Here is a 13,602-nt window from a genome sequence, read left to right as displayed (position 1 = left end):
GGGGGAGGAAGAGCTATCAGAAAGGATGATCACATTCTTTTGATCTACAATGACAACAACAAAACTGAAATCTCAGCCAATGATTTTTCTTTCTTGCTGCAAACTCCATCAGGGGAAGCCGTTTGCTACATGACATGTTTCATTTCCACAGTGCGCAAGAGAGTGTTTTCAGTTTTGCAGTTCAAAAGTTAATCATTTCCATGCGGCTCACTACTTAATAGAGATGCCAGAAGTCATAGAGGAGCTTTCAGTTGGGATGGAGAAAACAGGAGAGGAAAGACAATTGGAGACACACAGAGCAAACCAATGGCGTGCAGGGCGCACAGCCACGCAGGCCCTGGGTGTGTTAATGAGTGGGGCTCCGGCTAGAGAAGCAGGAACCAAAGAACACGAGCTGTGGCTCCCAGCTAGCTGCGCCAAGGGTCTTGAGGGCTGCTGCTTGCTACAGGTCTTGTTTCCTGGGGATAGATGATGATCATTAAAAAAATAATAAAAGAAATCAAGATCCAATGTTTTGAATAAGTTTATTTTAATATAAGAGTAATTTTGTTTTGATTTACAAAATTTCACTAAAAGGAGTTTTGCTGGGCAGAATAAAATGGTTTTATTCTGTGGTTTCAGATGCCTGTTTGGTCATGCAAAAAATGAAACAATAGCTAAGTTTCAAATGGTGGGAAATTGCTGGCACAAACTGTACTATTTGTTGGCACCAACAATCATTCTTGTTGGAAAATGTTCTATTGCACATTTTCCAGTGCATTTTTTTCTTAGTTATATTGACTATAACCCTAATCAAGTTCCCCTTGGAGGATTAAGGTATACCCACTCTTGGGGTACACCACCTTGGTTTGTTCTAACACCTGATAAAGACAGCATAGATTAGAAAGAATTAAGGTAGCTCCCAGACCAGCTTGAAAATGTCTGGCCATTTGGCAATTTAACCTAAAAGCTGAGTGGAGCTACCAATAAAATAGTGCAATTTTCTTTGGGGACTAAGAGACTATCTTGGCTTAATTAAAAATGGATACATTTTGAACATCTCAAATGAATACCATTAGCATTATTTATACTCTGTTTTGCCTCAATTCTGTTTTGCTATAGGTTTGTAATTTGTTATAGGAGCGTAAGAAAGCAGATGGTGAATTTCCTGCATGCATAGTGTTGCTCTACTTCCTGAAGGGCTGTCATTCTCAGAAATGAAAGACTCACACTAGACCATACCTTTCCAAACAAATCATTTTCAAATATATAAATAGCATAATTAATCACAATGGAAATATAAAATGTTTAATCAGTAACAGATGGACTGAAACAAAGAAATCTTAGTATAAGGCCATTGGAAATGTTCAATGTTGTATATTTTTGATAGGTTTGTAAAAATGGATTTTGGAGCCAGGGCCTTATCAGACATAATTGCTAATATTTTGTCCTATACCATTTTTACTAAAAAAAAAAAAAAAGCTTAAGAAGCTCATCGAGATGCTATTCTAGGAAAGCAACCGAGTCATTATCTAGCTTAAGGGAAAATTTGACTAACATATTCACCTACAGGAGAACAGAAAACCTCTCCAAATTCCTCTTTCTATAGTATCTGATGGTAGAATTTCTTTATGTCCACAGAAAGAAGCAACCTGGGGGAAATACTACATGGGAAAATGTAGCTAGTGTAAAAAGATCCTTGATTCTCACTATCATTTAAAACTTTTAAATGAGTGCACTTTAGAAAAGAGACATCTCTGACAGTGAAGGAACAGGGACCTCCTTTTGGAAAGTGGGCCTGGTTTGGACTAAATTCTGCAGCAATAAAAGCTGAAACTAATTTCCAGATGGAATAAATTGGTTCCAGGGTTTCTGAAATTTTGGCCAGCATGTTGCACAGCTGAAGCTGATCCTTTCTCAGAACTGTTACCAAGGGGGGTGGGGAGGGAGCAGAAAATGCTCAATGGGGACACATTTCACCAGAGATCACAGGGTGGGGTGTTCAGTGTGGTTCCGCTGGTTTGGCTTTCTGTTTCTCTGAGTTTCAAAGGTCAGCAGTTCAGATCACATCTCTGAACATTTATGGGCTCTACTCCATGCTGGCAGTGCAGCGTAAGTTGGTAAGAGAATTCTCCTAGTGAGTGAAACACTTTCTATTTTAGATGTATGCTCCTGTCTTGCATTTCATCATATTCTGAATCTGGGATGGTGTATAGGGGTCTGAAAAATGAATGACTGTTTCTTTCTTCAAAGCAAAACAAACCAAAAAAGCAGAAGGTATATTCCTGAACACATTAGGATATAATTTTTAGAAACCCTCAAGGAGACATAAACTGTACCTCCTGGTCATGGTCATTTCCTAAAAATGTCATTGCAACCAGCCTAGGAGATCACCTGATGACCTCTCTCACAACTGGGTCACTAGCGAGAAGCACCAGTGAACTTCTGATAGTGTCACAACAGAGAAACACTTCAGGGAAGTCTTTAACATCCCATCCAAAGAAGGCTTCCCAAATGAAACTCAGAAGTATAAGTATGTTCCCTTTTGGAAAATTCACAGTCTAGATTATCTGCAGACATTTCAGAACATTTTAAATAGTCTTTCAGAATTTTTCTAAGTTTAATTCTCTATTTTTTTCTGTCAACTTTCTTGAATGGTTTTGGGTGGCGAAAATCTAATTCATTTGGCTTTTCATGTCCTTGCCATTTACAGTGAAAACTCCAGAAATCTGGACTTCTTTTTCACTATTCTATAGAATATCCTAATCTAGAATTGTGCGGCATTTACTCCAAACATTGCAAAACATGACAACACTTGTTACTCAACTTTCACAATCTTGGGTTGGAATCTCTCTCCCTCTTCTCCTCACACTTCTTCCTGCGAAGTGTTTCCTATCCTCTTGATCTAACCCACAAACCAGAGCGGGAGAGCCCTCTCCAGTGTTTTTCAGATTTTCTTTTTTCTTATCTGTTTGTTCCTGTAAATAAACCAAAGTTTGAGAAGTTAGTGGGTATCTTTTGTTTTGATGTTTATGAGTTGCATCCATAGTTCCTAGCCGACTGCTACACAAATAGCAGCTGCCCAAGTAAACATTTATTGAACAAATGAATTCCAAGCTCTTTGGATCTGTCTTCATTCAGCCACATCCTCCAGCATGACTTCTGTTGTTAGTCTCCTATTCCCCAACCATATCTTGTTCATTCATGTCTCTCTGCCTTGTGCTTTCCCTAAATGAGGAATATATATCCATTTCCCCACCCCACCCATCAGCACACATCATAGGTACTGGCTGGAAGTCAGGAAATGCTCAAATTCTCTATTGTGGAGCCATCTCTAATGGAGACTTTGGTGGTGAATTTCTCTTACAGTGTTTCATTTTACCCACTACCATGTAATAAAATTATGTCACTCAGGGTTCGTGATATAGCTCAGCAGACTAAGCGCTTGCTTAGGTAAGCACAGGGGCCAGGGTTTGATCCTTGGTACCACATGCTGTGCCGGCCCTGCCCACGGGCTCACTGAGCCAGTGATGGAGTCTGAGCTTGGTGGCAAACACCTGTATTCCCAGCACTAGGAAGGCAGAAATCAGGAGGATCACTGCGAGTCCGCACTGCATAGTGAGACCTTGCACACACACACACACACACACACACACACACACACAATTCTCTCTATTTTTTTAACTACATTATTCTGGGGATTGGGAGAGGAGGATCAGGAAGCACCTCAAGTACAGAAGGTTGAATTAATTATGATATTTTAATTTTGCATAAACTCACCATTTCTTAACAACACTGCCAAATTCCCTAAGGTAAAAATCTTCTACTTATTTCTAACATTCACAGCTCCTACCACAATGCTAGGCAGATGAAAAAAAAATTTATATGAATGAAGTAATTTTAATTCTAAATCTGTTAAAATAATAACTTATAATAGGAAAGGCACTACAAAATGTCCTCATAAAATAAACAAAAGTAATTAAACTCTTCCCAGATAATTACAAAATGCTTGATCGAGGCTTAAACCAGGTTGTGGTTGAGACCAAATGAACTATGAATCTGGGTCTCCCAGGGAAAAGCCTTCTTTCTACTTAGAGAGGACATTAAAGTCTTTAAAACCACTGAGGCACCAGGGCCAAGAATGTGTTCTGAAAGGTTACAACACACTGAGTTGTACATGAGCAATCTTAAATAATTCATTTTCCTCGATGTGGTTTATTTAAAACAAACATGTAAATTATTCACCTGAAGGATATAGAATGATCTGCTTCCCTCTTCTTCCCCTTCTCTCTATCCTTCAAACACTTATAAATTATTACACTAGGCAAAGAGGCATGCATGTCTGTGTAGTTGTCCAGTGGTTTCCTCCTGACAGAGTTGCATTTCTGTGCCATGAATGAAAAGAGTAAGAGTGATCTAAAGGGATAAATTACTTAACATTAATGATGTTTTCCAGTCTCTCCATGGATTTTCTACTTACAGTTGTAATAATATAGAAACATTCTAAATTTGGTAAGTATGATTCTGCAGGATATAGTGTCTATAATTTTTACTTTATGTCTTTGAATTGTGCCCAAAGAAGATGATAATTTTACTCCTAAATTAAATTTTATGAATACATACCATTGTATCATGTCATATAAACATGATACAGCTCATTTTTCATATTTAACAAATATGACCCATTGTACCTGTTGCCTTTGTAATGTCCCCTTGTTTCTCTCTCCTCAGAGCCTTGTTCTTAGCATACATATCTCTAATGGTCTCTACAAAAGTAGTCAAAACAGTAAGACTACTGACCTCAGCTGGTTCATTTGAATTGCGTTTTTAGACACAGCCATAGCTTACATTTGAAACATCATGTCAGCATTATAAATAATAATGATGAAATTGTTACAACACTTGATGTAATGCAGTAATGATATTATCATATATAAGGCTGAGTCTTATTTTCTTCTTTCTTTTCTACCTCTGAATCTATATGATCTCCTATCTCACCTGATCTAAATACAAAAAAAAAAAAAAAAAAAAAAAAAACTAACCAAAGTAAAACATTCTGAGGTTGAATTATTTGTTGAATATTTTGGAGAGAAAACTCACTATTTTACTTTTCTTCACAATTATTTCTATTTTCATCTCAAATATACTTCCAGATCATAATCCAATCTCTCCTCATGTTTCCAACTTATGAAATTGTTGTACAGTGATAAGAGATTGTATTATGTCACTAAATCAATTCTGGTGCTGAACTTCTGTAGGAGTTGAGGCCCAGTCTTGCCCAAACAAGATGCCCCATTTAGTTTCTTTAACTTTCAGTTTAACTAGGGGAAAATCAGGAGAACTATGGGGTCTAGTTTAGTAATCTTGACAACAAAATCACTTAAGCAGGAAAATATAGCACCCAGCCAAGAGACACTGTTTTCGGGAAGCTGGTGAAGCTTCAAGTTTAACGCATAGTGCCTTGTAATGACCTTGCCTAGCTTTCAGTCCTACATCTATGGCCTAGTTACTGCTAGCCCTTATAAAGTGACTTGATTTTCTTTTTTTTATGAGCAGAATATTTTTATTGAGGGAAAGAAAGCTCCTGTCCAAGAGAGGGACAGGAGGGGCGCCTGAGAGGATAGTTCCCCCTTGATTTTCTTTTGTATCACATTATGTTTATAAAATGGTTATAATACTTTACTCATAGATTTATTGCTATGAGTTTGAATGAATTAATGTCTTTTTATCTTATAGAACAGAATATGCTTGCTTAAATCTTATGAACAAAATAAATGACTAAAGTAAAGGATTACTTTCTATAGATTTTCAGTTGTATCTCAGTTTCAGACATATGGACAATGTCTGGAAAATTCCCTATACAAGTTAAATGTTAGCAGTCATTATTCATAGTTCAGGTAATAAATATATATTCAGCAAATGCTACATATGTCTATTAAATGTAAGCAGTTATTGTTTGTAATTTTCTGGTAATATGTGCTTATCCAATCTCTATTTTTCAGCTTCTGTGCAAGGAATATGTGTTCTTCCCCAAAATAGAATAACTGGAAAGAGAGATGTTTTGTCTGGTAAAGAGAGCTGGCATCTTACTACTAAGTAGGGTGACTTTAGGAGCGCTTAGTTTGGAAAGCACTGCCCTCTTGGTGTCATTGTTTACCCCTCCCAAAGCCACAGCAGAAGCCAAGGGCAGAACTGTCCCTACTGGGTGAGAGGACTGTCCTCATGTATGAGGTCCTGTCTTTCTTGACAAATGATGCAATTGAAATCAAAGAGTAACAGGTCAGAACTTTAAAATTAAAAAAAAAAAAAAGATTGGTGCAAGCAATTTTAGCTTTCTTATTAGTGAAATTTAGATTTAATGGGTGTGTGCATGTTTGTGTGTGTGTATTCTTGTATGTATATGGGTATCTTTATATGTCCTCAGAATGAAACTTAGGTGACATTGTTACTTAAATAAGTAATGAATAAATGCTCAAATACCATAAGTTATTAGATCCTTCTCTTAATCAGGAAACAATATGTATTATTCACTGGATGAATCAATGAATAAATAAATCAGTGAATTAAATGTGTGAATTAAATAAATGAGACTGTAAACTCCAATAGAATGGCTGAAAGGATTTCACAACTCAGCCAAAGTGTTAACCTTGCCATCTTCTCCAGAATCAGGCTCACAGCTCTTTTGGAACTAGAAAGCATATTGCCTAACACATTAAAGAAGGGTCTACTAGAGAAAAAGGCATCTATTAAGTCACTAAAACATAAAGCAAAGTGCAAATACTAAAACAGAGATTTGTTTGTGTAGCTCATGGCAGTGAGGTCAGGTGTTTCCTTTGCTAATAACCAGCAAACCAATGAGTGGCAGGCCATTAATGGATGTCTTAAGCTATGGGAAAGAATCGGGTTTCCCAAATGAATGCTCTTTCAACGTACTAAAAGGAAATCATCACCAACCTAGAACTAGAAGGACTCTTCCATTAAAGAGCTTCCTTTACATCTGAAATGTACACTACTAGTTTAGTTAAAAGGAAAAGAAAAATAGCTAGCGTCCTGAAAGATGAGGAAGTTGCATGTTCTTAGTGACGAGGTGGAAAGATCCTCCTTCCCAACTGATGGCTAAATTCCCAGCTCTGGAAGCAAATAGAACTAAGTCTAAAAAATTACAATGGAAGTATTATTTCCATGAAGATAAGAAGGGTGAATGTGAAGTGCTGGAACTCACTTGTATAAATTCAACCATGTAAGTTCCTGTGTGGTTATGTATCTAACAGGAAAGGTAATACTTTGATTTCTTGGGTTTCTGCACGTGTGGCATTATCATAATGCAGCTAGACAACAAGGGCAAAGCTATGGACACTCGCAAGGGTTAGAAAGGGATTTCTGACCTTCACATAGAATTTCTTGGTTCACTAGATATGTGATATTAGTGTGGGATTTTCTCTTAACCCTGAAATACCTATCTGGATTGTGAGCACAATAAAACTTAGAAGAGCTGTAATTGGGTGCACAAAGCCAAATATGTTACATCATTTAATCACAAAAGGGTTTGCATTGCAGAGTATCAAGCACCAATCCCTTTGTCAATTCTCTCAGAGGATAGACAATGAAAAATACCTTTGAGGAAGCTACTTATTGTATTGTAGGTTAATGGTATTTGTCCCTCTTTGACAAAGAAGCAACCTACTTTCTGGAGTCATTGTTTCCTCTTTCTCCACGTCCTTCACTGCTGATACTAGTACAGGGACTCTAAATTCCAAGGGGATTTTGTAATGCAAGGAAAAACAGAAACTATGGCAGGAATATATTAGCCAGTGCTTTACAAGGTCAGTTTTCCTTTTCAGGATTATCTCATGTACATCTCCAGCAGTTGTTTTTTTTTTTTTTTTTTTTTTTAGGAACCAATGGTTGTTTGGTGCCCTTTCTGTCTCTAACCCTATGGAAGTTATTAAAATGCTTCATTAGAATTCTGCAGACAATACCATTAATACATGGGCTCTTCTACTCCCTGTGTGCAATTCATGTTGCCTTGCGTGGAAGCTCTCTCACCAGGGCCCTGTGGATGAAATTAGAGTTTTGTGCCAATTGACAATATCTTCCTCAGATGTACATACATTTGTGAAGACCATGACACAGAAATTGAGACATTTTTCTTGATATAGCACCAAATTTAGAGGCACCCATAGGCTTTTCATGGTCACCCCTCTCCTCTGAATTTACTAATGCGATTATGTTGGTAACGCTAGAGAGTGAGGGGGTTTCTTGATTTTCCTTTGAGCCTTCGTATAAAGTGCTTCCAAAAACCTATTCCATTTATAAAAGATGAGTATGTATGCATGTACGATGTCTACCTATGCCAAAGCATTTTCTTTATTATAATGAGATGCATCTTTCTGGATTTTCTGCACAATCAGACTGTAATTAAGCATAGCAAGATACAGGTAAGTGCGTGAGATGCATGTTTAATTAAAAGAGAAAATGCTGGTTAAGTATCAGTTTGTATGACATTCAGTTTGCAAGGAGGACCCCGAAGCTGGGCTCTCCTTCTCCTATATTTCCTTTTATCTGTGTGGATTTGCGCACATGTATGTTTTCGCACTGAAGTCCCATTCTCATTTCATATGCTCGAGTTGCTGCCGCATGTCCTGCCCCATCCAAGAAAATGTTGATATATGTTGAAAATTTCCATAAAAATAAAATGCCTGCATACATTCATGTAGGGCAGATTAAAAAAATAAAAGCAACTGGGACCCTGCAGGCTGAGTCAATGTATAGCTTACATATGGAAACAATGACATGATTGTTTACTCACTGTTTTAATGATATTCACTTTCTCCTAATGGCAATGTGGAAAATGCGAGTAGCAGATGCTGCACCCAGAGCAGAGCAGAGCAGAGAGAACAGGGAAGGTCTAGAGCAAGGAATTTATCCTGACACCAGAATGCAGTGTGAACTCTTCAGTTTATTAACGCTGTGCTTTTTTAGAAAAAAAATACTTTGATGTCTGCAGCTTAAATTTCCATATTTTTATAACAGTTCAGCAACAAATTTACATATTTCCTGGAATCTGCAGATATAAAAGCGGTAAAACACTCCAGGCATTATTAGACAGTAGATTATAACCCATTACTATTGTTTCAATTAGCAATGTAAAAGTGACCTGCAGTGTTCAGATGACCCACTAATGGATTTAAACGCTTTCAAATATTAATGCAGGTTTTCTAAAGATGAATCCCAAACCCATTATTCCTGGAACAACTATGAGCTGAAAAGCTGGCAATGATTGTGCATTATGTGGAAAGGCTCATGGTTAATTAAATGAATACCTAGCATTACACTATTCACTTTAGTGCTACAAAATTATTTCTCATTGATTTTTACATTCTGAGTCCATGATTCAATTTACTTCTGCAATTTGTGTTGCCGTGTCAATAAAAGAGAACTGCTCAGAGATGGAAGCATTAGAGACTGATAAATACATTAAGATCCAATGAAAACTGCAGTTTTCCTATTGTTTTCCTCTATTGAAATATCATTTGTAGCAGCACTTTGTTATGTATTATTAATACAATTTTTGTTTGCTTCCATCTGCTTTCTTCTCCCCTTTTCTATTCAGTAACTGGAATGCTAGCAATTGCTTGAGGGTGAGTAGCTAATTTTTCAGTAACAAGTTCTCTCACTATCAAGAACAAAAGCACCATCAACACAAATCTGTTATTTCATGTTAAATGAACTAGAAGGCCAGATTCTTCTTCATGAAAGGCAGTGTGAGGAGTTGCTGCGTGTGTGTGTGTGTGTGTGTGTGTGTGTGTGCGCGCGCGCGAGGGCGTGCATGTGTATGTGTTTTAATTTCAAGGAGCCAATGACGCTCCAGTTTGCTAATCTATGAAAGCTGAGAAATAGTAAACAGTTCTAACCTTATTGTCCAGCTTTCCCAATATAGATACAATCTGATATATTATAGAAGTGTATCTTATTAAAATCAAATTACGTATTTTACAGTTGAGTTTTTATATGCCTGTTCCCTTCACAAACTCTTTCAGTTCCTTTCTGCTGAAGTATAAGGTTGTAAGTTGAAATTTGCTTTAGCGCCTCTCCTTACTTCAAAGTGCTGCAAACTTCAACTTCATAGTTTTTGGTATATAAGAAATTTAGCTGTGCTATTTTCATGTGAATTAACCTCATAATCCAGGGAATATTATGGTAAGCACTATAAAATTAATCTTTCCTTAGAAAAATAGGCTTACTAGGCAAATGCACCCATTAGTATCTTTTACCTGGGATTTCCTCTTTGGCACTGATTGTCTAAATTGCCTTCTTGAAGATTGTCACTGTGTGGCATTTTATGACACATTTGAACTTGTACTTGACTTTTATGAATGACAGAATCTCAAAGTGTGGGCCTATCTGTGAAGGTGTCACCTCCTAATGTCTATGCCCTTTTTGTAAAATTCTTCAAATGGTTCCTTTTCAGATTGAGTTGAGTTTGGCTATGGATATAGTGTATAGGGCATAAAAACATAAAGCAATTGATATGAAAATTATTTCACAAATAGTCTTAAGAAAACATCATTCGTTAGATGAAAGACAATTATCAAAAGAATGCAAGTGACCAGCATGTACATGTTTATATGCAACTTCTTTGTTAATATATAAATTCATTATTAATTGATAAACGCTGATTGAAAGGAATCAGCTATCTATGCCTACCAAATTATCCAAGATGACCAGAAAGTCTAATAGTGAAAGAAACTGAAGTATGTTTACATTTAAAATTTAAATACTTATATGTTTAAATTATAAAAACTTATTACATAAAGTTACATCGACATTAATCCCCCTTAAAATTCCCCCCCTTGAAACAAAGTTATCATATCAGTCTTGCATTTTTTGAAGCAGCTCTGGAAACCTTCTTTTGTAAACATCTTTCCATGGCTATTTTCATGTTGTGAATCTTTTCAAAACATTTACAACAATTTCTGTCAAATAAAATCATTACAAAGTGCTTTCACCCAGCTTTTCCAGTGACTGGCAATATGTGAACCCTGGCTCTTCTCTATAATCAAAATTACCACAAAAGGTAAATGAATTGATTTAAAACAAGGAAGTAGCATAACATCTCAGCTAAAGACACTCAGGAAAGAGGACTCCAAAACTGCTTCAGAAGGTGGCAAGGATGGCCTGGGGAGATGGCTCCATGGAATAAGCGCTTCCCTGGCAAGTGCAAGGGCCTTGGTTCAATCCCTGGCTCCTCAAAAAAGGAAAGAAAGAAAGAAAGAAAGAAAGAAAGAAAGAAAGAAAGAAAGAAAGAAAGAAAGAAGAAGAAAAGAAAAGAAAAGAAAAAGGAAGTGGTAAGAACAATGAGGAAGTGTGTCCGAAACAAGAGGGAATATTCTGAAGATGATACATGCAATATTTACTGTAACATTTTATATTACAATAACTTTTTCTGTAATATTTTTAAAATGTAGGCATTAACTGTATTTTTGATCACACCTTGATGTAAATTGTCTAACTGTGATTTGAACATATGTGTTCTTAAATTTGAAAGTTTTATGTATCTTTATACAAGATGGAAGTTTAACTTTTGGAAAGCTTAAGAAATAATTATGAATGTGTGCCAAGGTTTAGCTATATAAGCTGTTCACCTATATGGTATTATTTATGAGAACAAAAGATGGAAGTATCTTAAATGTCTGAGATGAGGAATTAAGTAATAATTTATGACATATTAATATAATCACACATTACTTTGTTATTTGAAATAATTTAATGATATTTAATAATTCATTAATAATTCATTAATAATTTAATGATATGGAGAGACCTTTACAATATATTATAGACAGATAAAATTAACCATAAACACCTCTGACCTCTCCCACACAAAGGGCCAAACTATGGCTATGCTACTGTTTTCTTATTTACTGTTTATTGATAGAATAATTTTGAAGCTATATCAAAATAGCTTAGATTAGAATTACAGGTTTTTTTTTTTTTTTGATGGAACCAGGGATTGAACTCAGGCCTTTGTGCTTGCCAGGCAAGTGCTTATTCTACTGAGCCATCTCCCTGGCCCTTAGAATTATAGTTTAGACTAATTTTTTCATATGAAAAGTAGATCGTGTTCACTATAGAGCAATTTAAATTGTTTTTAAAGAAACAAATGCTACATATCTATAAATCCACATGTAGATATGTAGAAAGAGGAGATAAACTGAAGGAATATATATATATATATATATATATATATATATATATATATACATATATATATCAAGCTTACACAGAACTTTTTCAGTAACATTTTCAGTTATTTTTTCCTTGTTCTTAACTTGTATTTTGAAGTAGTTCTACACATAACATCTGTAATATTTTTTAAAAGTTAAAATAATATTTTTAGAGTTAAAAACTTGAACATTGTTTTAAAGATATACACAGCAACTAAGATGAAAAAGTCACTGTAATTTTGAAAGCTAGAAAGATGGAACAATTTCTTTTTTAGTTTCTATTATTTTGGTATTTTGAAACAAGGTCTCACTATGTAGTTCAGGCTGACTCTGAACTCCCTATAAGCCCAGGCTGGCCTTGAACTTCAGCAATCCTCCTGACTCAGCCTGCTGAGTGCTGGGATTACAGGTGTGAGCCACCATGCCTGTTCAAGATGGAGCAGTTAGAAATAACTATAGCACAGAAAAACAACTGTTTACCTGTAAAAACTCTTAGGTTCCTACTCTAGTTTTTTACCAGCTGAAGAACTCTAGACAAATCACTTATTTCTCTGAGCTTTAATTTTCTCAGTAGAAATTGCCAAAGAAGAAAAAAAAATGCCCAAGCTAGTTGCATCTGAGAAATGAATTTCACAACTTCTAGTTCACTGCTAAATTTACTAATTCAATCCATACACACTTAAATTCAATATGACTTTTACCTTATATCCTTTGCTTTAGAGAATTTTTTTCTCATTAAAATAGAATGTACCTTTTTAGAATAGGAGAAAGCAGTAAGTAATAGAGCTATATTTACTATGCCTTCCTTCTTGGGCTGGGGAGAAAGCTCAGTAGAATAAGCACTTGCCTGGCAAGTGCAAGGTCCTGAGTTCAATCCCCGGTACCCCCAAAACAAAAAAATACTATGCCTTCCTTCTAATAATTAGCAAAACATTATCCTGGCAGTTGTGGCCTTTGGCTGAGGGACACCCACATCCTATTTTACTCACCACCAAAAGCTATTCTTTCTGAATACTTAGAGCTGGTAGGTTCACATTGTCAAGTGAATGAATAGAGCACACCCAAAGAAATGTTTCAAACTTTATGCACATCTAAAAAACTGGATATTAACCTCCACTGAAGAAAAACTAATACATGATTACACATACTTTTCTAATTATTCAGCTGCTAAATAAAAACTGTGTAATATTAGAGAAGGAAGTTGCTGCTCCTAGGTGCTAGAGCACCATATTGGATGAGCAGCTGGGAACTAGCTCTCTCCTTCAGCCAATTCTTATTTCTGCCACCACCTCACTCGTGTGTCAGAGTTGCACAGCTAACAACTCCTTCGCCAGGCAGTGAAGGTGACCAGAGTGGATCTTCAAGGTACCTGCAATGCTCTCTCCTAAGTGGAAGG

This window comes from Octodon degus, unplaced genomic scaffold, assembly GCF_000260255.1.
Source record: "Octodon degus isolate 3935 unplaced genomic scaffold, OctDeg1.0 scaffold00134, whole genome shotgun sequence".
NCBI classification, from domain to species: Eukaryota; Metazoa; Chordata; class Mammalia; order Rodentia; family Octodontidae; genus Octodon; species Octodon degus.
This window is presented reverse-complemented; position numbering follows the sequence as displayed.